General features: G+C 43.5%; 1 protein-coding gene across 1 annotated transcript in view; it reads right to left on the reverse strand.

The window, feature by feature from the left end:
* LOC132782174 (forkhead box protein K1) overlaps window positions 1-26,110 on the reverse strand; it is a 124,830-nt gene that overhangs the window by 50,577 nt on the left and 48,143 nt on the right. The window lies entirely within an intron of this gene.

The following is a 26,110-nucleotide window of genomic DNA, read 5'->3' on the forward strand; positions in this document are numbered from 1 at the left end:
TTTGCCCCTAACCTCAGCGAATTTTTTTACAGGGGTGCTTTGCCCCTAACCTCAGCGAATTATTATTATTATTATTATTATTATTATTATTATTATTATTATTAAATCTGTGACATTTATACTGAATGTCACAGATTAAACTAGGAAACACTGCACCCGACATCAAGTTCTCTTCTTCCAGATTCAAAGAATCATAGAATCGTTAAGTTGGAAGAGATCTTGTGGGCCATCCAGTCCAACCCCATTCTGCTAAGAAGCAGGAAAATCACATTCAAAACGCCCCTGACAGATGGCCATCCAGCCTCTGTTTAAAAGCCTCCAGAGAAGGAGCCTCCACCACACTTCAGGGCAGAGAGTTCCACTGCTGAACAGCTCTCACAGTCAGAAAGGTCTTCCTAATGTTCAGGTGGAATCTCTTTTCCTGTAGTTTGAAGACATCGCTCTGTGTCCTAGTCTCCAGGGCAGCAGAAAACAAGCTTGCTCCCTCCTCTCTATGACTTCCCCTCACATTTTTATACATGGCTATCATGTCTCCTCTTAGTCTTCTCTTCTGCAGACTAAACATGCCCTGCTCTTTAAGCCGCTCCTCATAGGGCTTCTTCTCCAGACCCTTGATCCTTTTAGTCACTCTCCTCTGGACACATTCCATCTTGTCAACATCTCCCTTCAATTGTGGTTTCCAGAATAGGACACAGTATTCCAGGTGTGGTCTAACCAAGGCTGAATACAGGGGTTTAATATTGTCCCACAATATTAAAAGCAACTTTTATGCAACCCTGCATTTGCCTTTCCTTTCGTTCAAGAAGAACTTGGGAAACCAACTTTTCAGCATGTGTAGGTATTTCCCCCCAGAAATAGTACAAGAAGAATATAAGCCAGGAAAGTTTTCATCCAGCGCTGTGCATCTCAAGAGCTATACATCACGGCTCTGTAAAATCCAGATGTCCCACAAAATGTACCTTTCCCACCAAAACAATATCTCCCTGGTGATTTGTTCAAGGAAATGCCCAGGCCCGCTCCATTTCATCTGACATTTCCTCCATCAGCAGTTATGCCTGGTTGTAACCGGATGCACAGACATCAAACATGTTATAAGTATGGACAGTTATGATGGATGTTATAGCATACAAGTCAATTTTCTGCTGGCACATTTCTCTCTCCAGGACTGCAAACTGCCTTGGCAAGGTTCCTGCTACCCTGCTACATCTCCCCACTGGCAAGCGCTGAACAAAGGATGGAGAAATGGTAATTCCAGTTCTGAAAGATCCTGTGGGAGAGAAGCAGCACGGGGAGGGAGTAATGCTTTCCAGACACAAAATGCCAACAGCAAAACTCCTGTTTTTTGGGTGCACACTCCCTTTTATGTGAAACATGCCCGGTTAATTACTCTGATTGTTTAAATACTTCTTATTTTTCCAGAATTGACAGGAAAAAAGAAGACAAAACCAAGGATGTGATTCTCCAGGGAACTAAAATGGGGTTACATTCTCCCTGAGGTTCAAACTACAAGAAAGGAGATTCCATCTGAACATGAGGAAGAACTTTGTGAGAGCTGTTCAGCAGTGGAACTCTCTGCCCTGGAGTGTGGTGGAGGCTCCTTCTATGGAAGCTTTAAAACAGAGGCTGGATGGCCATCTGTCAGGGGTGCTTTGAATGCAATATTCCTGCTTCTTGGCGGAATGGGGTTGGACTACCCCGCCCTTCTCAACCCCCGAGGGGGGACTCAGGGCGGCTTACAAACAGGCACAATTTGATGCCTACACAATAATACAAAACGTATAAAAACAGCAGTTAAACAGTTATAGCAATTAACTGTTTAATTGCTATAATCACAATCAATAACCAATCTCATGTTCAGTGTTCGCCAGCTCATAGTCCATACTTCATTCCACATAGTCTATTCCTATCCGTCGTCGCAGTCCTTTATTTATCTACCAGATTGCCCAAACGCCTGGTCCCAAATCCATGTTTTTAATTTCCTTCTAAAGGAAAGGAGGGATGTTGCTGATCTGATTTCCCCGGGGAGTGAATTCCATAGGTGAGGGGCCACAACTGAGAAGGCCTTGCTCCTCGTCCCCGCCAATCTCACTTGTGATAGAGGCGGGGCTGAGAGCAGGACCTCCCCAGAAGATCTTAAACTCCGAGGTGGGACGTAAAGGCCCATGAGGTCTCTTCCAACCCTATGATTCTATGATTCTAGGTGTTTCCCCCCCCCCCCCCCTCGCTTTGGAACACCCTCCCCACGGAGGATAGGCAAGCCCCTGCACTGTCCTCGTTTCATAGGGATCTGAAAATCTGGATGTTCCAACAAGCATTTGAGAATGACTAGTCCCTACTCAGGCGGGAAGGTAATTGCGCTCCATGTAGTCATGCTGGCCACATAACCTTGGAGGCGTCTACGTTCAACACCAGCATTTCGGCTTAGAAATGGAGATGAGCACCACCCCCAAGAGTCAGACACAGCTAGACTTAAGGTCAAGGGAAATCTTTACCTTAACTTAGTCCCTACTTATCAATGCCCACTCCCTAGCCCATGAGATACAGAGCGGTTGCTCCCGACACGAAAAAAAAGAAAGAAAAGCCCACGAGATAGTGCTCAGTTCTCTGCACTTCTTCCAATCCCCTGACCCTATACTATGCTGTTTTGCACTATCCCATACACGGTTCTTTTTACATCTTGATCATGCCCATCCTAGTATTTCCAATAACTGTTTTTTTGTTGTTGGTGTGTTGTTTGAGTGAATTTTAAGGGCTACTTAAGCCACGAAGTGGAGCCCAACCTGGGTCTCTTCGCACTGGAGCTGGAGGACCCCAAGTCTCGTCCCCCCCGCCGCACCACCTCAATAGCATGAACCCCAAGCTCTCCATCAATTGCCACGCTATGGCCTACGAGATCTAGGGAGCCCTGGGCTGGCCTTCCTCGAAGCGGAGCACCTCATAGCACCCGCCTCCCCACCTGGAGCAAGATGTCGTCCCTTGCATGCCCAGCCACGGCCCTTGGCAGAAGCCCAAGAGAACCTCCTCCAGCCTGGCCTTGCATGCCCAGCCACAGCCCCTGGCAGAAGCCCAAGAGGACCTCCTCCAGCCTGGCCTTGCATGCCCAGCCACGGCCCCTGGCAGAAGCTCAAGAGGACCTCCTCCAGCCTGGCCTTGCATGCCCAGCCACGGCCCCTGGCAGAAGCCCAAGAGGACCTCCTCCAGCCTGGCCTTGCATGCCCAGCCACGGCCCCTGGCAGAAGCCCAAGAGGACCTCCTCCAGCCTGGCCTTGCATGCCCAGCCACGGCCCCTGGCAGAAGCTCAAGAGGACCTCCTCCAGCCTGGCCTTGCATGCCCAGCCACGGCCCCTGGCAGAAGCCCAAGAGGACCTCCTCCAGCCTGGCCTTGCATGCCCAGCCACGGCCCCTGGCAGAAGCTCAAGAGGACCTCCTCCAGCCTGGCCTTGCATGCCCAGCCACGGCCCCTGGCAGAAGCCCAACAGGACCTCCTCCAGCCTGGCCTTGCCCAATTACACCAGGTTTTCCCTGGCTAAGATCGCCCTCCGAAGGCACCTGAACCAGGACCACGTTACGGGTGCCAAAGTCACATATGGTGAGAAGCACCAGAGAGTGGAGCACCTCAAAGAGAACAGCCTGACTTTCCCAAGCCCAACAACATCAAGATGAGCTCTGAAGACCTGTCCATCTTCTCCTGCAGCAAATGAGAAGGCTCTGTGTGAGAGTCGGAATGTCTGCAAATAACGGGGAGGCCATCACTAGCCTTTCCATCAGCATCCCGCTCAGCCCAAAAAGCTCCCTGTTAGTATCCCCCTGGTCAGTGTAGTCCTCTCTAGCCATCTTGAGAAGGTGTGGAGCACACCCAGCCCTGTCCACCAGAACCTTGACTCCTTTTCGACACTTGAAAAACAACATGGTGCTAATTCTCATAACAGTGTTAGCCATGCTGCAGGCAACAAGCCACTGATTTTGGCAACCTCAGGTGTTTTATGCCCTTATGCTTTATTTGGTGGTGTTTTATCTGATTGTTATGCTTTGCTATGTTTTATTTTAATTCTATTTTCTGTTTTTAATTAACTGTTTTGCTTTGATGTTTTGGGGACACGTTGTCCCATGTGTAAGCCGCCCCAAGTCTCTTTGGGGGGATGAAGATGGGCTACAAAAATGAAGTTATTTATATTATTATTATAAAAATGCACAACTAGAGGTGGTGGGTGCACCGGTTATTTCAACTCCGAACTTTATCTCAAATCTACCCAGACCTGTTTCAATTTATGATTTGTCTTCAACACCTTAGTTTACACTAAAATTATTTAGAACATGTGTTAACTCACATTTTTAACATGAGATCTCCACGCAACACACAAGTAAAACCAATTCAAAATCATTAATACAATTATTGAAACAGACTAAAATGTACGAAACATGTTAACAGGTTGAAAATATGAAAACAGATTATCCTGTGCTTAAGCATTTGAAGGTGATTCCCAAAGGTTTTATGTCTTTACTTTGTGTTTAATGAAGTCAAAGTTGGCATCGATGGGCTCCAAAGGGGAGCATTTCACAACAGGGGAGCTACATTTGAAAAGGCCCTTCCTCTCCCATCTCTGAAGGTAGTTATGTAATTCTGATGCGGTCTCAGGGGTGCCTTTAATGTCTGGGAATTTGCTGGTGTATAAATAACAGATGGTCTAAAGAGCTAGGAAGCCCAAGACAACATTTCAAATACTCATGGCATCTCTCCCTGTGGCGTTTTAAGGAGAGAGAGTTGCCCCAGGGAGATGGCATCCAAGAAGATTTCGCAGCAAGTGATGAGAAATTGATCCTGTATCTCCATATTTGAATTGACACATTAAACCTGGAAGTGCAGGCATGGGCAAACCCAGGCTCGGGGGGGGGGGGGGGTGGATGTGGCCCCTTGGGTTTTTTTTTCCTTTGGCCTTCCTCACTCTCACCATCCTATCCTCCCTTCCTTCTCTCTTTCCTTCCTTCTCTCCCTTCCTTACATCCCTCTTTCTCCCTCCCTGCTTCCTTCCTTCTCTCCCTCTTTCTCTTTCCTCCCTTCCCAACCTTCGATCCTTCCCTCCCTCCCTTTTGTTTTTCCTTCCTTCTCTTTCCTTCCTTCCTTCCTTCTCTCCCTCTATCTCCCTCCCTCCTCCCTTCTCTTTCACCTTCCCTCTTTCCTCCTCCCTTCCCTTTTGTCTTTCCTTCCTTCTCTTTCCTTCCTTCCTTATCTCCCTCCCTCCTTCCTTCCCTTTCACCCTTCCCTCTTTCTTCCTCCCTCCCCTCCCTCCCTCTATCTCCTTCCCTCCTCCCTTCCCTTTCACCCTTCCCTCTTTCCTCCTCCCTTCCCATTTGTCTTTCCTTCCTTCTCTCTTTCCTTCCTTCTCTCCCTCTATTTCCCTCCCTCCTTCCCTTTCACCCTTCCCTCTTTCCTCCTCCCTTTCCTTTTGTCTTTCCTTCCATCTCTTTCCTTTCTTCCTTATCTCCCTCCTTCCTTCCCTTTCACTCTTTCCTCCTCCCTTCCCTTTTGTCTTTCCTTCCATCTCTCTTTCCTTCCTTCCTTATGTCCCTCTATCTCCCTCCCTCCTTCCTTCCCTTTCACCCTTCCCTCTTTCCTCCTCCCTTCCCTTTTGTCTTTCCTTCCTTCTTTATCTTCCTCTATCTCCCTCCCTCCTTCCCTTTCACCCTTCCCTTTCCTCCTCCCTTCCCTTTTGTCTTTCCTTTCATCTCTCTTTCCTTCCTTCCTTCCTTATCTCTCTCTATCTCCCTCCCTCCTTCCTTCCCTTTCACCCTTCCTCCTCCCTTCCCTTTTGTCTTTCCATCCTTCTCTCTTTCCTCCCTCCCTCCATTCTCTTCCACCCTTCCTTCTTTCCATGCTTCTCTTCCTCCCTTTCTTCCTTCTCTTTTTCCTTCTTTCCTCCTAAGAGATGTTTAGTTGGGAGAAGAGATGGTTGAAAGGGAACAGGAGAACCATGTTTCAAGATTTCAAAGGGTGTCCCACTGAAGAGGAGAAAGAGGAGGAGAACTGACTTTTTGCTGCTCTAAAAACCAGGGCACAAGGGAGCAATGGGTTCAAATGGCAGGAAAGAGAGTCGACTGAAAAGATTAGGAAAAACTTCCTGGAGAGTGGCCTAGGTTGCCTCAGAGTGTGGTGGAGTCTCCTTCTCTGGAGGCTTTTCTGCAGAGCCTGTCTATCAAGAGCGCTTTGATTGTGCCTTCTTACATGGCAGGTGGTTGGACTAGATGGCCCTTGGGGGTCTCTTCCAGCTCTAAGATTCTATATCAGGAGGTGGCAATATGGGGCCTCACGGAGACACTTTTCCTGTCATGTCCACCATCTCATCCTGACAAAGGCCAACCCTTTTGGGATGCAAACGTTTCCTGTCATTCCTTCACTTTCTGCCTCCAAAAGAGAAGAGGAAAGGGACTTGGGGAGGGCCCACCTATCCCACTCCGGCCCGCCATGTGGTCCCCAAGTTAAAAAGTTTGCCCATGCCTGTGGTAGTACAATCAGATTTGCTTTGAAATTCAAATTACATATTTTTCTGCTTGGAAACTAAGACAGGAATCTTAGCTGTTTCCAAATGAAAGGATTATTCCATTTCACCTAACCAACTTGTTTCCAGCCAAATGTAGACGATGAGACCTGGCCCCACAAGGACTGGGAGAGGAGGAGGAGGGAGCTTACCAAGTAAATAAGGTATATTAGGATTTCCCAAACTCTGGTCTTCCATGTGTTCTGGACCCCAGCATTATTTATTTATCATATCAGGGGCAACCGGACAATTGTATTACATTTCTAACAGAACAAAACAAACAAACAGACAAAAAACACAAAATTTGCAAGCTTGGGAGTTGATTAAATGTCCTTTGACCAGTATCTGGCCACTTGGAGTGCCTCTGGTGTTGCCGCAAGAAGGTCAGCCATGGATTGAGGTTCTGGGTTTGATCCTGCCACTTTTGGATTGTCGCTTGCTGAGGTGTTCCAGCGAGTGTCTCTGTAGATCTTAGAAAACTATTTCTTGATTTAAGTCGTTGACGTGCTGGCTGAAACTCAAACAAGGGATGAGCTGGAGATGTCTCTGTCTTGGTCCTTTCACTATTGGCTGCTACTTTCCGGCGGATGGCAGGTGGTGCAATACCGGCTAAGCAGTGTAATTTCTCCAGTGGTGTAGTGCGCAGACACCCCGTGATAATGCGGCATGTCTCATTAAGAGCCACATCTACTGTTTTAGAGTGGCGAGATGTGTTCCACAATGGGCATGCATACTCAGCAGCAGAGTAGCATAGCACAAGGGCAGATGTCTTCACTGTGTCTGGTTGTGATCCCCAGGTTGTGCCAGCCAGTTTTCATATGATATTGTTTCTACACCCACTTTTTGCTTGATATTCCGGCAGTGCTTCCTGTAGGTCAGAGCACGGTCCAGGTATTTGGGTGTGCTGCAATGCTCCAGTGGGATTCCTTCCCAGGTGATCTTCAGAGCTCAGGATGCTTGTCTGTTCTTGAGATGAAAGGCAAATGCTGTGTTTTAGATGGATTAGGGATCAGCTGGTTTCCCCTGTAATAGGCGGTAAGGGCACCTAGAGCTTCGGAGAGCTTCTGTTCTACCATGTCAAAGCTCTCTGCTTGAGCTGTAATGGCACGATCATCAGCATAGATGAAGCTCTCTGTCCCTTCTGGCAGTGGCTGGTCATTTGTGTAGATATTGAACATAGATGGAGCAAGCACACTCCCCAGAGGCAGGCCGTTCTTCTGTTTCTGCCATCTACTTCTCTGGCCTTGGACCTCAACAAAAAAGCTCCTGTTTTGTAGCAGGTTTCCTATGAGGCGGGTGAGGTGGGTGACTCCAGAATTGACCAAATATAACATCTAGCCCTGGTATGGGCAAACTTTGCCCCTCCAGGTGTTTTGGACTCCCAACTCCCACAATTCCTAACAGCCGGCAGGCTTAGGAATTGTGGGAGTTGGAGTCCAAAACACCTGGAGGGCCGAAGTTTGCCCATGCCTTATCTAGCCTGACTCCACTTTGGTTTCTCACATATGCCCACCACTCAATTTTCTTCTATTTCACAATTTAGAAAGTACTTTTCCAGTTTTAAACTTAGAATAAGCACAGAAAAACGGTATTGTTTTAACCAGAGCGCCTGGAAATTAAACATTAATAAATCCTCACCCCAGAGCAGTATCATAAAATATTGTTAGACTAATGGATTTCTTTAAAAGCCCTTTCATTTATTCTGAGTTCTTGCAGTGGGAAAAAAAGACACCACATCCCAAACAACAGAAGTAAAAGAAAAGATGGGCTTCTTTATCAATCTCCTTCACGACGCATGCAAAATTCAACCACTGTGACTAGAGAGGCATGCTAAATGCAAAAAAAGAGAAAAGCTGTAAAGAAGGAACTGGCAGTATCTGAAAGCCAAGGCTCAGAAGCCACGGACAAAAGTATTTCATTTTTAAAAATTAACCACCACAGAAAAGGGGGAAAGCTGAACGGATATTGGATGGGGAAAGATCCGTTGGCCTTTCTTTCCTTTTTCCTTTCAAACACACACCTTTTTTACAGTTCGCTGGGCACAAGGCACTGTAAACATGCCTGTATAAATAGGAAGGCTTCCATAAATCACCCTGGAACTGTAAATTCTGCAGACATCTTGCATTACTCAATCCATGAAAATATTTGCACTGTAAGAGCTTGTTTACACACTCAAGGATCTCGGGGCGGCTGTCTCAGCAATGTTATTCCCAAGAGAGCCATTCTTGCTATTTGAAACAGACAATAAGTTGTGGGGTGTTCAAAAGTCACCTTTCTGGTCACCATTCTCTGGATGTTCACACACTGCTAGCCCAGTTTAGTCAAGTCATGCACTTGATGTGCCTGCACGCAACTCCTTTACACCAAAACTATGAATTGAGCTCTTGGATTGATCTAGACTAGAAGCGTCAAACTTTTAGCACTCCAAATGTCTGGGCCTTTAACTCTTGGAAGTCCTAGCCAGCTCAATGGCCAGCTGAGGTCTAAAACATCTGGAGGGCACAACACAATACTATTGCTCCCCCTCAACACTTCTATCACTGGAATACATGCCTCCCCCCCCCCCCCCAATGGGAAGTTTAGTTTCATAACCCTGTGTATCTTTATGAGCTCCCAACAAATAACTTGCTCCTAGGTTGTTGTAGGTTTTTTTGGGCTATATGGGATTTTGGGCTATAATGGAATTTTGGCCTGCATCAATAGGAGCATAGTGTCTAGATCTAGGGAAGTAATGCTCCCCATTCTCTATTCTGCTTTGGTTAGACCACTTTACCTGGAATATTGTGTCCAATTCTGGGCACCACAATTCAAGAGAGATATTGACAAGCTGGAATGTGTCCAGAGGAGAGCGACTAAAATGATAAAAGGTCTGGAGAACAAGCCCTATGAGGAGCGGCTTAAGGAGCTGGGCATGTTTAGCCTGAAGAAGAGAAGGCTGAGAGGGTATATGATAGCCATGTATAAATATGTGAGAGGAAGCCACAGGGAGGAGGAGGGAGAAAGCTTGTTTTCTGCTTCCCTGGAGACTAGGACGCAATGGAACAATGGCTTCAAACTACAAGAGAGGAGATTCCATCTGAACATGAGGAAGAACTTCCTGACTGTGAGAGCCGTTCAGCAGTGGAACTCTCTGCCCCGGAGTGTGGTGGAGGCTCCTTCTTTGGAAGCTTTTAAACAGAGGCTGGATGGCCATCTGTCAGGGGTGATTTGAATGCAATATTCCTGCTTCTTGGCAGGGGGTTGGACTGGATGGCCCATGAGGTCTATGATTCTATGATATGGCCATGTTCTAGAGGCATTCTCTCCTGACGTTTTGCCTGCATCTATGGCAAGCATCCTCAGAGGTAGTGGGGATGCTTGCCATAGATGGAGGCGAAAAGTCAGGAGAGAATGCCTCATTACCTCTCAGGATGCTTGCCATAGATGCAGGCGAAACGCCAGGAGAGAATGCCTCTAGAACATGGTCATATAGCCCGAAAAAACCTACAACAACCCAGTGATTCCGGCCATGAAAGCCTTCGACAATACATTGAACATCTCTACGGGCAGAAACTGTTCCAAGACACACGAAAATTGGAAAAACGAAGGACCAGGAAAGCATATCTACAGTGCTCCCTGACTTTCCTTCTACGTTATAGAGACACAGATACCATTCCACAATTTCTTGCAGCCAAAAGGACTTTCAAAACACCACAGGCTCTCCAGATCTATGACTGCCTGGAACGCAACCTCTTACGAGAGAGAATTCACACCATCCGCAAAGAAGTCACCTCACTACCTCTGAGGATGCTTGCCATAGATACAGGCGAAACGTCAGGAGAAAATGCCTCTAAAACATGGCCATATAGCCTGAAAAAACCTACAACAACCCAGTGATTCCGGCCACGAAAGCCTTCGACAATAACTTGCTCCTATTTTTATCTCAATATAGTTTTTAACATTTTATCCTGTACATGGGGCCCGCCCACTGTTTACTATGTTTGTGTTTTTTGTTTATTCTAATGCCTTTTTATCGATTTTTTAAATGTAATTTTGATGATGTTGCTTGTTGTTTATATTTTGGTTTTATCTTGGTGTAATATGTTGCAGTTGCTTATTTATTTATTTACAACATTTATATCCTGCCCTTCTCAACCCGAAGAGGACTCAGAGTGGCTTACAAGATATATATACATACAATATATTGGGTTGTTGTAGGTTTTTTCGGGTTATATGGCCATGTTCTAGAGGCATTTTCTCCTGAAGTTTCACCTGCATCTCTGGCAAGCATCCTCAGAGGTAGTGAGGTCTACTGGAACTAGGAAAGTGGGTTTATATATCTGTGGAATGACCAGGGTGGGACAAAGAACTCTTGTCTGCTGGAGCTAGGTGTGAATGTATCAGCTGACCACCTTGATTAGCATTTGATGGCCTGGCTTTGCTGATATTCTGTGCTAAATGGTTGAGGTTTCTTACTTGAAGGAATTGTACTTAGAGGTATTTAGGAGTGATGATGATGATTAGAAACAAGCATGGCCATATTCACTATTCAGTGCTGCAGCATTTCAGCACATTTCCCTTGCAGAAGGATAATTACGTTAGTCTGTCCCAACAAATAACAGAGTTCGTAGCACTTGAAAGCACAACATTTATTATTGTATGAGATTTTGTGATGTACACTTCTGCAGGAGCATGACCCAGAATCTATATATATAAATTTGTTAGGGGCATCCAACGAGGAAACAAAACTCAAAAACCCCCCAACGAAACTTAACCAAAATTCCCATGCCCATAACACAACCCACAAGGTACAAACATATCTACTCAAAATGAAAAACAACACAACAACACACTCACAAAACGGCAAAACAACAAAACTCAAAAAAACCCAACAAAACTTAACCAAAACTGCCATGCCCATAACACAACCCACAAGGTACAAACATATCTACTCAAAATGAAAAACAACACAACAACACACTCACAAAACGGCAAAACAACAAAACTCAAAAATCCCCCAACAAAACAACTAAAATCCCCGTGCCCATAACACAACCCACAAGGTACAAACATATCTACTCAAAATGAAAAACAACACAGCAACACACTCACAAAACGGCAAAAGAACAAAACTCAAAAAACCCCAACGAAACTTAACCAAAATTCCCATGCCCATAACACAACCCACAAGGTACAAACATATCTACTCAAAATGAAAAACAACACAACAACACACTCACAAAACGGCAAAACAACTGAGCATGCGCATTGGCGCCCAGCCGCAAGTTCCCTGGTGCGCGCACATGGCCTTCCGGCCAACGTTCCCTCTGCGGAAACCATGCCCACTCCAAGCCCCGCCGCGCCGCTTCCCGCACACACACACCCCCTGCCGCACACACACACGCAACCCCACACTCCATCACTCCCCCCGCCGCCGCATACACACACGCAACCCCACTCCCCCCGCTGCCACACACACACACACAACCCCACGCTCCATCACTCCCCCCACCGCCGCACACACACGCAACCCCACTCCCCCCGCCGCCGCACACACACACGCAACCCCACTCCCCCCGCCGCCGCACACACACATGCAACCCCACGCTCCATCACTCCCCCCGCTGCCGCACACACACACGCAACCCCACGCTCCATCACTCCCCTGCCCCAATCTTACCTCCTTTTACTTCACGCCATCTCCAAACCCCACCCCGCTCCTTCCTGCCCTGTCAAAATCTAGGAAAGACAGGAAGGAAGGAAAGAAGGAAGAAAGAGAAAGGGAGGTAAAGAAAAAGGGGGAAGGAAGGAAAGTTACAGGAAGAAGAAAAGGAAAGAAAAGGAAAGATGGAAGGAAAGAAAAGAGAGACAGCAGAAGAGAAAGAAAAAGGGGGAAGGAAGGAAAGAGATAGAGAAAGAAGAGGAGAAGAAAAGATGGGAAGGAAGGAAGGAAGGAAGGAAGGAAGGAAGGAAGGAAGGAAGGAAGGAAGGAGGGAGGGAGGGAGGGAAAGAAGGAGAGAAAGAGGGAAGATTGGCCACAGCAACACGTGGCGGGTAAAGGTTGTTATTTCTATTATTATTATTATGCTATTGTTCCTCTGAGACCCTTTTAGGGGGAATGGGAGAGGTGTCAGGTCCCGGAGGCTTGCATTATTGTTATTGTTATGATGGTGGTGAAATAAAAGGAAATAAAAAGTGAAAGAAGGAAGCAAACAGGGAGGGAAGAAAGGCAAAGGAAGAAAGAGGGAGGGAATGAAGGAAAGAGAGAAGGATGAAACCAAGTAGTGAAAGAAGGAAAGAAAGAAGTAGGGAAGGAAGAAAGGAGAGAAAGGGGGAGGAAAAGGGGGAAGGAATAGGTAGGGACCTCTCTTTCATAATAGTCCAGATATCTACCTCAACTTTGATAAGTTTTACTATAGGCCACAGCAAAGCGTGGCAGAGCACAGCTAGTACTATATATATATGGTAATCACTGCTATAGCTAGAAGTGGGATTCTTCATGCATCCACAAAAGTACATGATGCTCATTGCGAAGGTGCCACAGGTCTCTTAAAGAGGGACCATAGTGCTTTAATTGTGTGAAAAAGTGTAAAAGGGTGCTTTAGAAAGAACAAAACAGCATGTGGCCTTGGTAAGGGCACATGATAACATCCAAGCGCATTCAACAACACAAAGAGTGGTTTTGTCTCATCGGAGGCTGAAGGAAGAGAAATGAAAACAAAACCAACACAAACGCACAGCAAAGTGCAAAGCTGTTTGCTTCCTGCATTCCACTTACAACATTTTGTCCAATCTGGCAGAAATATGTTTGCTCTTGGCCTGAAATTCGGCGTGGAAAGCATTCTGGTTGGCGGGGTTATTTCAGCCAAACCCCAAACAGCCTGAAATAGCAAGGCTCTTCTCTCCTGTTTTAAGGAAACTTTTTGCAACCTGAGACTGCAACAGGATTATTAGGTAAACTATGACAAGCAACTCAGTTTGAGAATCTAACTAAATAAAACGGCTGCTTCTTGGGATAGGATTCGATATACAGAACTCATTACCTTTGACACGGTCCTCAATATTGTAATTTTGGGCTCATGAAGCAAGCTCTTGAGCACTATAAATCAGTCCTGAATATACCAGATCTGTATTTATTCATACGTTTAGGGCTTCTCCCAGCACAGTTCAAATTAAAGACTTTTAAGCTCTCTGAGGCCGGCCTTTTTGCTTCTATTACTGCAACCTGGTGACTGCAACTTGTCACTTAGCTCTTCCCTTCCAAATTCTGCATGGAATGTAAACAGTAAACAACTTTTTGAATCCACAGGTTCTGTATCCATAGATTCAACCCAAAATATTCAGGAAAAAAACCCTGCTTTGAGTCCCCCTCGGGGTGAGAAAAGCAGTATACAAACACTGTAAATAAACTGTAAATAAAAAAACAATCCTTGTTTTTGCAGCACAATAACCATTATGCTGATGTGTAGACATTTCTTACTGCAGCTTCCCGTCTTTTCCCAGATCCTAAGGCTCTCACCAAACTTGTTTGAGTTGCTTGCCATAATATATAAGGACACTATTTTACGGTGCCATTCAAACAATGGGACTCGAGCATTCATGGATTTGGGTACCCACAGGGTCTTGAAACCAAACACCAGTGGATACCGGGGGCCCCTTGTATTTCCATTCCAAGAGCACTGGTTTGAATGCTAGAGTAAGATTTTGGAAAAGCAGAGCCAAATGTCTAGTAGACCAGGAAAACATACTTGGTGACTTTAGCTACTTTACCGTCTGTCAGTCTCAGAAGACAGAGGTGAGCCTCTGAGAAATCCTGACAAGAAAACACCATGGCAGGGTTGCAAAAAGCTGAATTTAATTAGATGGCTTATATATTGAGCCATGAGTATTTCAACAAGCTATGACTATGAAATAGTAGCTAGAGTCAGCACGGTGTATTGGTTTGAGAGCTGGATTTGGGAAGGCTAGGGTTCCAATCCACAGAAGTCTATTTTTGACATTTCCCCCCAAACTTTATTTATTTCTCTCTCAGCCTATGACAAAAGCAATGGCAAACACCCAGGGATCAAATCTTGGCAGGAAACCCCTGTGATAGATTTGCCTTACTTGAAGGCATACATCATCATCAACAACAACGATAACAATATTTCCTATGCTCAAGATTGAACAAGGCAGTTCAAGAAACGTAACTATAGATTTTATCCAGATCAAACAATGGCTAGCCCTAAACTGGTTGGGACCTGCCTATCTTCGTGACCGCATCTTCCCCTACTAACCAACACGATCTCTAATATCGTCTGGGGAGGCCCTTCCCTCACTCCCACCCCCGTCTCAGGCACGGTTGGTAGGGATGAGAGAGGGCCTTCTTGGTGGTGGCCCCCTGGCTCTGGAACTCCCACCCCAGAGAGATTAGACTAGTACCCACCCTGTCCATCTTTCGTAAAGATCTAAAGACATAGCTGTTCCGCTGTGCTTTTGACTAGACCAGGGGTTCTCAAACTATGGCCCGGGGGCCGGATACGGCCCTCCAAGGTCATTTACCTGGCCCTCGCTCAGGATCAACCTAAGTCTGAAATGACTTGAAAGCACACAACAACAACAATCCTATCTCATCAGCCAAAAGCAGGCCCACGCTTCCCATTGAAATAATAAGTTTATATTTGTTGCAACTGTTCTTCATTTTAATTATTGTATTGTTTTAAAGTGTTTTTTGCACTATAAATAAGATATTTGCAGTGTGCATAGGAATTCATGTTTTTTTTTTCAAATTATAATCCGGCCCTCCAACAGTTTGAGTGGCTGTGACCTGGCCCTCTGTTTAAAAAGTTTGAGAACCCCTGGACTAGACAATCCCCCAGATAGCTTGGCCCCAACTAGGAACCAAAATCTTGTTCTTGCACTTTACTATTGCCTTGTATTTAAAGTTATAATGCTCTATCTCATACTGTCCTCTATCTCTACTGCTGCCATATGACCTATGCACTTTATCAATCACCCATATCCTCACAATTGTTCTTGCACCAGTTCACCCACCCATGCCCAGAAACTGCTCATTCTTGCAGAGCTCACTGGTTACTGGTTTGATGTTTGCTTTTATATTTTGTTATGTTGTTGTTTCAGGTTGCTGTTTATATATTTTTATGTGCTATATTTTAACCATGTTGTTCGGGCTTGTCCCCATGTAAGTCATCCAGAGTCCCTTTGGAGAGATGGAGGTGGATACAAAAATCATAGAATCATAGAATCAAAGAGTTGGAAGAGACCTCATGGGCTATCCAGTCCAACCCCCTGCCAAGAAGCAGGAATATTGCATTCAAATCACCCCTGACAGGTGGCCATCCAGCCCCTGTTTAAAAGCTTCCAAAGAAGGAGCCTCCACCACACTCCGGGGCAGAGAGTTCCACTGCTGAACGGCTCCCACAGTCAGGAAGTTCTTCCTCGTGTTCAGATGGAATCTCCTCTCCTCTTGTAGTTTGAAGCCATTGTTCCCTTGCGTCCTAGTCTCCAAGGAAGCAGAAAACAAGCTTGCTCCCTCCTCCTCCCTGTGGCTTCCCTTCACATATTTATACATGACCCTCATCATGTCTCCTCTCAGCCTTCTCTTTTTCAGGCTAAACATGCCCAGCTCCTTAAGCCGCTCCTCATAGGGCTTGTTCTCCAGACCCTTGATCATTTGAGTCGCCCTCCTCTGGACACATTCCAGCTTGTCAATATCTCTCTTGAATTGTGGTGCCCAGAATTGGACACAATATTCCAGATGTGGTCTAACCAGAGCAGAATAGAGGGGTAGCATTACTTCCCTGGATCTAGACACTAGGCTCCTATTGATGCAGGCCAAAATCCCATTGGCTTTTTTTGCCGCCACATCACATTGTTGGCTCATGTTTAACTTGCTGTCCACAAGGACTCCAAGATCTTTTTCACACGTACTGCTCTCGAGCCAGGCATTGTTACCCATTCTATATCTTTGCATTTCGTTTTTCCTGACAAATAAAGTTGTTGTTGTTGTTGTTGTTGTTGTTGTTGTTATTATTATTATTTTTATTATTATAGCTAAACACTTGCAGAATTTGATAAACTGCTCACAAATGTGTCATTCTTCATTGATCAACTCAAATTCCACACCAGACAAAGCAATGATTGTATGATAGAGACAATAGCTTAAATCTAACTATCAGCTCCAAGCAAAGTAAATACAGAATCAGTGGGAAGCTGGGATTTATGTAAATTCTATTTGTTAAATGGGCATACTCTGGTTGGGACTAATACATCCAATTCAGTCCAAATTAGATGGAACCTTGTTAATGGAAATATACCTCCCTAACTTTTAGTTGTCTCCTTACGTTTAGTGGCAAGATGGAGATGCGTACTTGCAGTAAATGAAGGATTCCAATTTGCATTGGTGACAGGGTTGCCATGTTTTCAAAACAGCAATAACAGACAGTTGGAATTCATGACAAGCAAGTTGACAATCGAGATGAACAAGTTTGTGCTCCCCCTAAATATCTTGGGTGAATGTACAAATTCATTACACCTTAATAGAAATGAGTGCAACTAGGAGTGTTTTAGATTTCTTTCATATTTTAGAAAACCTGTGTTGTAATACACATATACAATGGGATATCAAAGAGACAGAACCCAACTTTATTTTTATTTTGTACACATAGCTGAATGTGATTTTATACACAACATTTGTAATATTTTTGTGCATGACATAAAGTTTATGTGCAATCAACAGTCAGAAAGCAAAGGCATCACTATCTCAGCCACTCACTTGGGTAATTTTAATTTTTTTGAAAATGTCAGAATTCTGGGTAATAAATGCTCAACCTGTAATCACCGCTGTTAACTAGCCATATACTGCATATACTCAAATATAAGTCGACCCGAATATAAGCAGAGGGACTTAATGTTTTTCCCACAAAAAAACAGGAAAACATATTCATTCGAGTATAAGCCGAGGGTGGAAAATGCAGCAGCTATTGGTAAATTTAAAAATAAAAAGGGATACCAATAAAATTACATTAATTGAGGCATCCATAGGTTATATGTTTTGAATATTTACATAAAACTGTAATTTATGATAATACTGTCCAACTCTGATTTAACCATTCTAACCTTCTTCATGTAAATGTGCTTACGTATCTTCCAATAATAATCAAGAGAGTAAAATAATAAATGTAATAATAATAATAATAGAGTAAAATAATAAATGTAGTAATAATAACAATAATAGAGTAAAATAATAAATGTATGATAATAATAGAGAATAATAATAATAGAGTAAAATAAAGTAAATGAAATAATAATAATAATAATAAGAGTAAAATAATAATAATAATAATGTAAAATAATAAATAACCTTGACTCGAGTATAAGCGGAGGGGTTTTTTTTCAGCCTTAAAAAGGCTTATTCCTGAGTATACACAGTATTTCTTTGTAAAATTAAAACATTACGTATATTCATAAAATACATTATGCATGGATTTCTTTTTTGATGAAGGGCATCTTGTTCAGTCTATATAAAAGGAAAATCTCAAATAAAGGACATTCCTTATAATAGGGATAACTGCTGGTCTGTTAAGGGACAAGATTTCTGAACCTCAAATTACGGCTGTCTCTTGTAATATGGGCCCTTTGATAACATAGTTGGTGCCTGCATATACAGGAGAAGAGTCATTATTTTGGATGGTCCAAAATATGTGAATCTAGTATGTAGCATTTGTTATTGTCATGTGTGTCCAAGGGAAACCTATCACAAGAATTTCTGGGGCTGAGAGTGTATGAGTCACCTAGAGTTACTCAATGGCTGTTGTAGTTCAGCCTGAGATTATGTCTGATGTCAATGGGGATGATGGTTTTCCTGGGCCTGTGTCTGATGTCAATGAGGGTTCTCAAAAACAGAGTGCTTCTCCTGTAGATTCCCAAGGTCGAATTCCTGGGAGAGGCCCACAGAAGTCTTTATCTGAGAAACTGTCTTCTGAGGATGATTTGTCAGGTGCAGAATTTAATGAGTTTGGGAGATAGAAAACAAGGCTTTTAAAAACTGAGACAAAATTCTCAAGATCGGCAAAGGTCAGCCCGTCTGCTAGAAAAGAGAGATAAGAAATCCTTATCTGGCTGTAATGGCAAATGGAAAGCTTTCCTTTCAGTTCATGGGACAGGAAAAACTTTATATGATATGAGGAAAGGATTTTAGCTCAGTCTCGCCAACGTTGGAGTTTCATGATGGTCTTGCTTCCAAGTGGATTTCTAGTTTCATGTTTCAAGCTTTGCCAGGTTCCTGTTCTGGGCATTGGATCTCCATGCTGTCTTGTTCCTTTTTTGGATCTTGTGTTTTTACCTTTGTACCCTGAAGTTCATGGCCTATCTGTACTCTTTGGAAAATACTATTTGGACTATACTGTTTCTATAATTTTTATTGTTTTGCTTACATATGTCCTTCAATGAACTGCTTGCTGATTTTACTATACTTGTGTGGTATTTAAGGACAGAGGTGTTCCTGTTCTGGAATACAACAATGGCTTTCCACAACTGAGCAGGGACTTGAAAGGGTCTCTAAGGAAGTGGTTCTCAACCTGAAGGCCTACAACTCCCAGAAATCCCAGCCAGTATACCAGCTGTTAGGATTTCTGGGAGTTGAAGGTCAAAACATCTGGGGACCCACAAGTTGAGAACCATTGCTCTAAGGTCTACATCTAATGCTCAAACTACTACACTAAACTGGCTTGTGTTCATGTTTAATGTTATTATGGACATTCAACCTCTCTGAAAATGGAAATAAAGCCCTATTAAATACATTTAAAAGTACATTTTATATGCTATGTTTGTCCAATTATCTCTGAGCTCTAGGGAAGATAGTAAACAAAACAAACATCCACCACAATGGTTTACAACAAATCTAAAACCATCACCATCATAAATACCCGAAATAAATTTCAGAGAATGGAGGGTAGGAAACCTTGCAGCAATAAAACAAGTCTGAAGCTGAAGACAAAAGAATAAAATCCACGATCAAAATAATAGAAAACCATGACATAAATTTACAAGCTTGGGATTTTTAGAAATGTTGCCAAGACAGGCCTTCCTGTTGTGGCTAATGAACAGGCCCTTTGGTTCCGTTTGAGAAAAAATAACAAGACCGTGGTTTCAAAATAAATTAAAGCAAAATCCACCACTCCACTGTTCCACGCTGGCGGAAAGCACTTCACTCCCTTGATGTAACACTGCTCACACCACTATTAAGAGTCCCCATAATATGACCTAAAGCGTCTCTTGCAAAATATCTCTTTTTCTTCCAGCCTAGAAGATGCAGCTGTTCCTGCCGTACCTGATCCGCTGTCTGCATTCCTTTGCAATTAGGTAAAGAAAGAAAACTGAAAGGGGTGAGAGGGGGCTGGGAGGAGCTGCCATTGGGAATTTGGCTGTGGGAATGCTTCCAGCCTCTAACCCACACAATAGACAAACATGGATGAACCCCTTTCTATTTGCCTCCTTGAACCTCAATGCCATTATTTCAAAATCACACAACTCTAGATTTTGAAGAGACCATAGATTTGGAAGAGACGACATGGGGCATATAATCCAACCTCCTGCCATGAAGGAAAAGCACAATCAAAGCACCCCCGACAGATGGCTATCCAACCTCCGTTTAAAAGCCGTCAAAAATTATCTATTTTTTGTTTTATTTTATTGTAATATGCTGTTGAGCTTGGCCTCATGTAAGCTGCCCCAAGTCCCCATTGGGGAGATGGTGGCAGGGTATTAAATAAAGATTATTATTATTATTACTACTACTACTACTACTACTAGCTGTACCCGCCACGCTTCACTGTGGCCAAACATCCCTCTTTCTCTCCTTCTTTCCCTTTGCTTCACTCCCTTTCCTTCCCATCTTCCCATCTCTTCTTTCTTCCTTCTCTATCTCTTTCCTTCCTTCACCCTTTTTCTTTCTCTTCTGCTGTCTCTCTTTTCTTCCTTCTCTCTTTCCTTCTTTCCATCCCCCCTCTTTCTCTACATCTTCCCCCCTTCCTTCGCTCCATCTTTCCTTCCTTCTTTCTCTTTTTTCTTTCCTTCTCTCCTTCCTTCCTTCTCTAACTTTCCTTCCTTCTCCCCTTTTTCTTTCCCTCCCTTTTTCTCTCCTTTCTACCTTCTCTACCTCTTTCCTTCCTTCCTTCTCTTTTTGCTTCCATGCTTCCTCTCCCTTTCCTTCTTTCTTTCCATCCCTCTTTCTTTCTTTCTTTCTTTCCTTTCTTCCTTTCTTTTTTCTCCCCTTTCCTCCCTCTTTCTTCCCTTTTTTCTGTATTGCCATTTAGCTTTTGGGGGCTTTTTAATTCCCTTCTGCTGTGTTTTTCAGTATTTTTATGAGTGAAGGACATACATTGGGTTGTTAGGTGTCTTGTGTCCAAATTTGGTGTCAATTCCCCCAGTGGTTTTTGAGTTCTGTTAATCCCACAAACAAACATTACATTTTTATTTATATAGCTTAAAGAAGGAGGCTTTCAAATGTTATACTCGAGGATCTATCGCACAGTAAATTTTAGGTATATACTTCAAAATAAACCTTTTCTCCTTTACATCACAGGTCAATTTGTCAGATAACTGGAATTGCTCTCTTTCAGAACTGTGTTTGCTGCTTTGGAATATCTGAATCGCGCCTGCGGGCGGTTTACCAAGATTGTACACCAGCTGGGGCCACAAAGTGAGATGAAGTTTGAGAGCCTCTGACCTAAATCAAGCAAAGGCCTGCTATATTGAGGGTCATGGAAAGGGTTTTGTTTTATATCGCCACAAGCTAGTTCAAAATGAATCAACATCATTTCCAACGCGAACTTGTAATATACTCTATGCTTCCATCCCTGCCTTGCTCTGTTGTTCCCCTCAACCACAAACGGTGCAGAAAAAGCCTTGAAGTATGTTCTGCTTTCCAACTTTTCTTTGTCCCCTCCATAATCCTGGAATAGCCTCCTGCCAAAATGGGTGATCAAAGAATAGTACAGTCATAGCATGCAACTCAAAGTGGGGGAAAAAGGTCTTAGAGCAGTGGTTCTCAACCTGGGGTCCCCAGATGTTTTTGGCCTTCAACTCCCAGAAATCCTAACAGCTTGTAAACTGGCTGGGATTTCTGGGAGTTGTAGGCCAAAAACATCTGGGGACCCCAGGTTGAGAACCACTGTCTTAGAGGCTACAAGCAGATTTGCTACTATGAACATCTGATTATCAACAAGGGTGGAAAGAGAACTTAAAACCTGACTATACTTTGCTTAGTTTCATTCGAACATATGGAATATACAGTAGAGTCTCACTTATCCAACCTTCGCTCATCCAACGTTCTGTATTATCCAACGCAGTCTGCTTCCCACCTGGATCCACAGCTGTTTCAATACATTGCAATGTTTTGGTGCTTTAATTCGTAAATACAGTAATTACTGCATAACGTTACTGTCTATTGAACTTCTATTTCTCTGATCTATAAATAAAAATGTAATGTTCGTTTGTGCGATTAACAGAACTCAAAAACCACTAGACGAATTGACACCAAATTTAGACACAAGACACCTAACAACCCAATGGATGTCCTTCACTCAAAAAAATTGATTTTGTCATTTGGGAGTTGTAGTTGCTGGGATTTATATTTCATAGAATCATAGAATCAACGAGTTGGAAGAGACCTCATGGGCCATCCAGTCCAACCCCTTGCCAAGAAGCAGGAATATTGCATTCAAATCACCCCTGACAGATGGCCATCCAGCCTCTGTTTAAAAGCTTCCAAAAAAGGAGCCTCCACCACACTCCGGGGCAGAGAGTTCCACTGCTGAATGGCTCTCACAGTTAGGAAGTTCTTCCTCATGTTCACCTACAATCAAAAAGCATTCTGAACCCCACCAAGGATGAAATTAAACCAAACATGGCACACAGTTCTCCCATGGCCAACAGAAAATACTCAAAGGGTTTCGTGGGCAGTGTCCTTTGGTTTTGGAGTTGTAGTTCACCTACATCCAGAGAGCTCTGTGGACTCAAACAATGATGGATCTGGACCAAACTCTACAAGAATACTCAATATGCCCAAATGTGAACACTGGTGGAGTTTGGGGAAAATAAAATCTTGACATTTGGGAGTTGTAGTTGCTGGGATTCATAGTACACCTACAATCACATAGCATTCTGAACCCCAACAACGATGGAATTGGACCAAACCTCCCACACAGAAACCCATATGGGCCACAGCAACCCGTGGCAAGGGACGGCTAGTTTGTTATAAAACATGGTGTTTTGGTGCTTAATTTGTAAAATCATAATGTAATTTGACGTTTAGTAAGCTTTTCCTTAATCCCTCCTTATTATCCAACATTTTTGCTTATGAAATCCTCTGCTGGCCCATTTATTTTGGATAAGTGAGACTCTCCTGTACTTCATGTATAAGCTGACCTCATGTATATGTTGAGTGCAGGTTTGAGGACCAAAATTATCAATCTATATCTAGACTGAGACATGAGTATACTTTACTGTTACCTCTAACCACAATGGGCTCATACATACATACATATTTAATTATTTATTTACATCATTTCTACCCCGCGCTTCTCACCCCCGAGGGGGGACTCAGGGCAGCTTACATGGACAACAATTCAATGCCATAATATCAGTACAACAACATAAAAACAAATACATAGAAAATTAACAATAACATTAATTAAAATCACATACTCATATACTAACATACAAGCAACACACGCAACCAATCGCCAAATAGAAAGGAAAAGTAATTCTGTACCGCATAGGTATTTTCACAAGGCTGTGCAGGCATTTACGCAAAGTAAGCATGCTTTAGAAAATTATCTTCAAAAGCTCTAATTACACACAGCGATTTCTCTGTACTTAATACCAATTACGTTAGCGGCAGTGAACATTTCCCATTTATATTTGCCGAAAAACAATTCCGTAATATTGCGGCACTCAAGCACTTTGTGTGAGCTTGCTTGGAAGAGGACTTTTCGAATAAATTTGCTGTTTTCATTTACCGTAATATGCCACTGCAACAGAACCCCAGTGGATAACAAGTAGAAGCAACTCCTCTTGTAGTTCCCAAGTACAAATCTCATCTGAGTCCTTGAGTTGGGAGAGGAAATGATCGGGACATTTCAGCTTATTTTGCAAAATTTCATTCTGTTCTGCTTGGGGGTGTGTGTGTATACACACACACACACACTTCTGTTTACTCTCCCCATGTCATTACCTATTTTGATGATGGGCTCAAAACTCACAACGGCCTTTTTCCCCATACAAGGGAGCTCTAATTTCTTCAGACATTCGCCACGGGAGAAAACAGGCAGTAAGTTGAGACCAAGCAGAACAAGAAAGGCATGAACTTCAAAGGGATTAATCAATAAATGAATTAGAAGCTTTAAGCTGAGCTAATGGCACATTTGTTTTTCCGCTTTGTGGCAATTTGGGTTCTGGTGCATAATTGTCGCAAAGGAAAACATTACAGGGGACACTTGCTACTAAGTAAAAGATCTTTATTAATTTTAATTTGACTCTGAAACAGAGGAAAAAGCTCCTATATTGAGATTACAATAATAGGATAATTTAAGTAATTCAATAGGCTTCCCAAATTGGTTTCTCAAGGTGTTTTGGATGTCAACTCTCAGAAGCCTCAGCTATTATTGATTTATTATTATTTATTTAGAGTTTTTATAACCAGGTCTTCTCGACCTCTGGAGAGAGACTCAGGCCGGCTAACAACAGAGGATTCAATACAGTAAGATCATCATTCTGCAAATGCAGTATCCCAAAGCCATGATTTTACCAGCTTTCTAAAAGTTAGGAGGGAAGAGGCAGATCTAATCTCCACCGGGAGGGAGTTCCAGAGCCGAGGGGCCACCACCGAGAAGGCCCTGTCCCTCGTTCCCACCAAACGCGATTGCGAAGGAGGTGGGACCGAGAGCAGGGCCCCTCCAGAAGATCTTAACAATCTTGATGGTTCATAGGTCAATAGCTATGTTGACAAATAGTCAGAAATTTTGGGAGCTGAAGTCCAAAAGATCTGGTAGACCAAAGTTTGGAGACCACTGGATTAGTAATCTAAGAAGCATTATTTAAAACAGCGGTCACCTTCAAAACAAAAAGCTGTCAGATCCATAAGTCCATCCAGGTCAGCGCTGCCTATGTTCACCAGGAATGGGTCCACATTTTGTTTCAATCCATTGCTGAAGGTCCAAATTGGACAAAATTTGCAACTTGGGGTGGACCAGGAGAAGAAAAATTTCTGAGCTCTGGCTCTTCTTCCCAGTAGAAAACAAGGTGTTAAGAAGGTGCAGATTCACTGTCAGAATCACTTATCTAGGTAAATCTTGGAGGAAATGCTAGGAAAGAGCCTCCAATGCGAACAAAAACCACAACAAAGAAAGTTTTTCAAGGTGTTTTGGACGTCAATTCTCAGAAGCCTCAGCTATGTTGACAAATAGTCAGAAATTTTGGGTGCCGAAGTCCAAAAGATCTGGTGGACCAAAGTTTGGAGACCACTGGATTAGCAATCTAAGAAGCATTATTTAAAACAGCGATCACCTTCAAAACAAAAAGCCATCAGATCCATAGGTTCATACAGGTCAGCGCTGCCTATGTTCACCAGGAATGGGTCCACATTTTGTTTCAGTCCATTGCCAAAGGTCCAAATTGAACAAAATTTGCAACTTGAGGTGGACCAGGTGGACCAGGAGAAGCGACAATTGTGAGCTCTGGCTCTTCTTCCCAGTAGAAAACAAGGTGTGAGGAAGGTGCAGATTTACTGACAGTATCACTTATCTAGGTAGATCTTGGAGGAAATGCTAGGAAAGAGCCTCCAATGCGAACAAAAACCACAACAAAGAAAGTTTCGATTTGCTTGCTGAAGCCTGCACTCCACCCCAGAATGTGGTTGAAAGACTGTACAAAAAAATACCAACAACTGATCATAAATATGGTGCAAAATGGATTTCCCAGCTCCTATTCAAGACAGTGACCAATCTGCAAGGGAACTAGAGTTCCCTAGACGAAGTAGGGCTGGGAACATTCATTAGTTTCCTGGAGTTGTTGAGTGACAACAATTGCGCTGTGGTTTGGTGACTCAGTGAAGACCGTTAAAAGGGCCAACCTTTGAAAGACACACATTGTCACAATTTTGGCAGCTCTCTGGGGCTTGTCTGTCAATGACAGCACAAGGCAACAAAAGAGGATGTTCCATAATTGCATCATGCGTCCACATCCGATTTCAAAATACCAGAGTCCATTTCATAACATTTCATTCATAACTCTGTTTGTGGACAACACTCACCACCAGGAAACAAAGGCAAAGACACATCAAAGCTCTTGGAAGAGGAATCAGTGTTCAATGTGATAGAGATGATTGCACAGAAGAACAAAACAGAAACAAGCCAGGCACAACAACTTTCCTAAGGGGGCTGGACTGAAATTGCACATTTGTTCAAAACTCTTTTAGCACACACTAGTATAGCAAGGCATACATCAAGTGGCTTTCTTGTTTATCTCCACTGCTCTTCATAGGCACTCAGAGAGGACTTTTGGGATGTGATCCTACACAACTGATCACAACATATATT

This window comes from Anolis sagrei, chromosome X (assembly GCF_037176765.1).
Source record: "Anolis sagrei isolate rAnoSag1 chromosome X, rAnoSag1.mat, whole genome shotgun sequence".
NCBI classification, from domain to species: Eukaryota; Metazoa; Chordata; class Lepidosauria; order Squamata; family Dactyloidae; genus Anolis; species Anolis sagrei.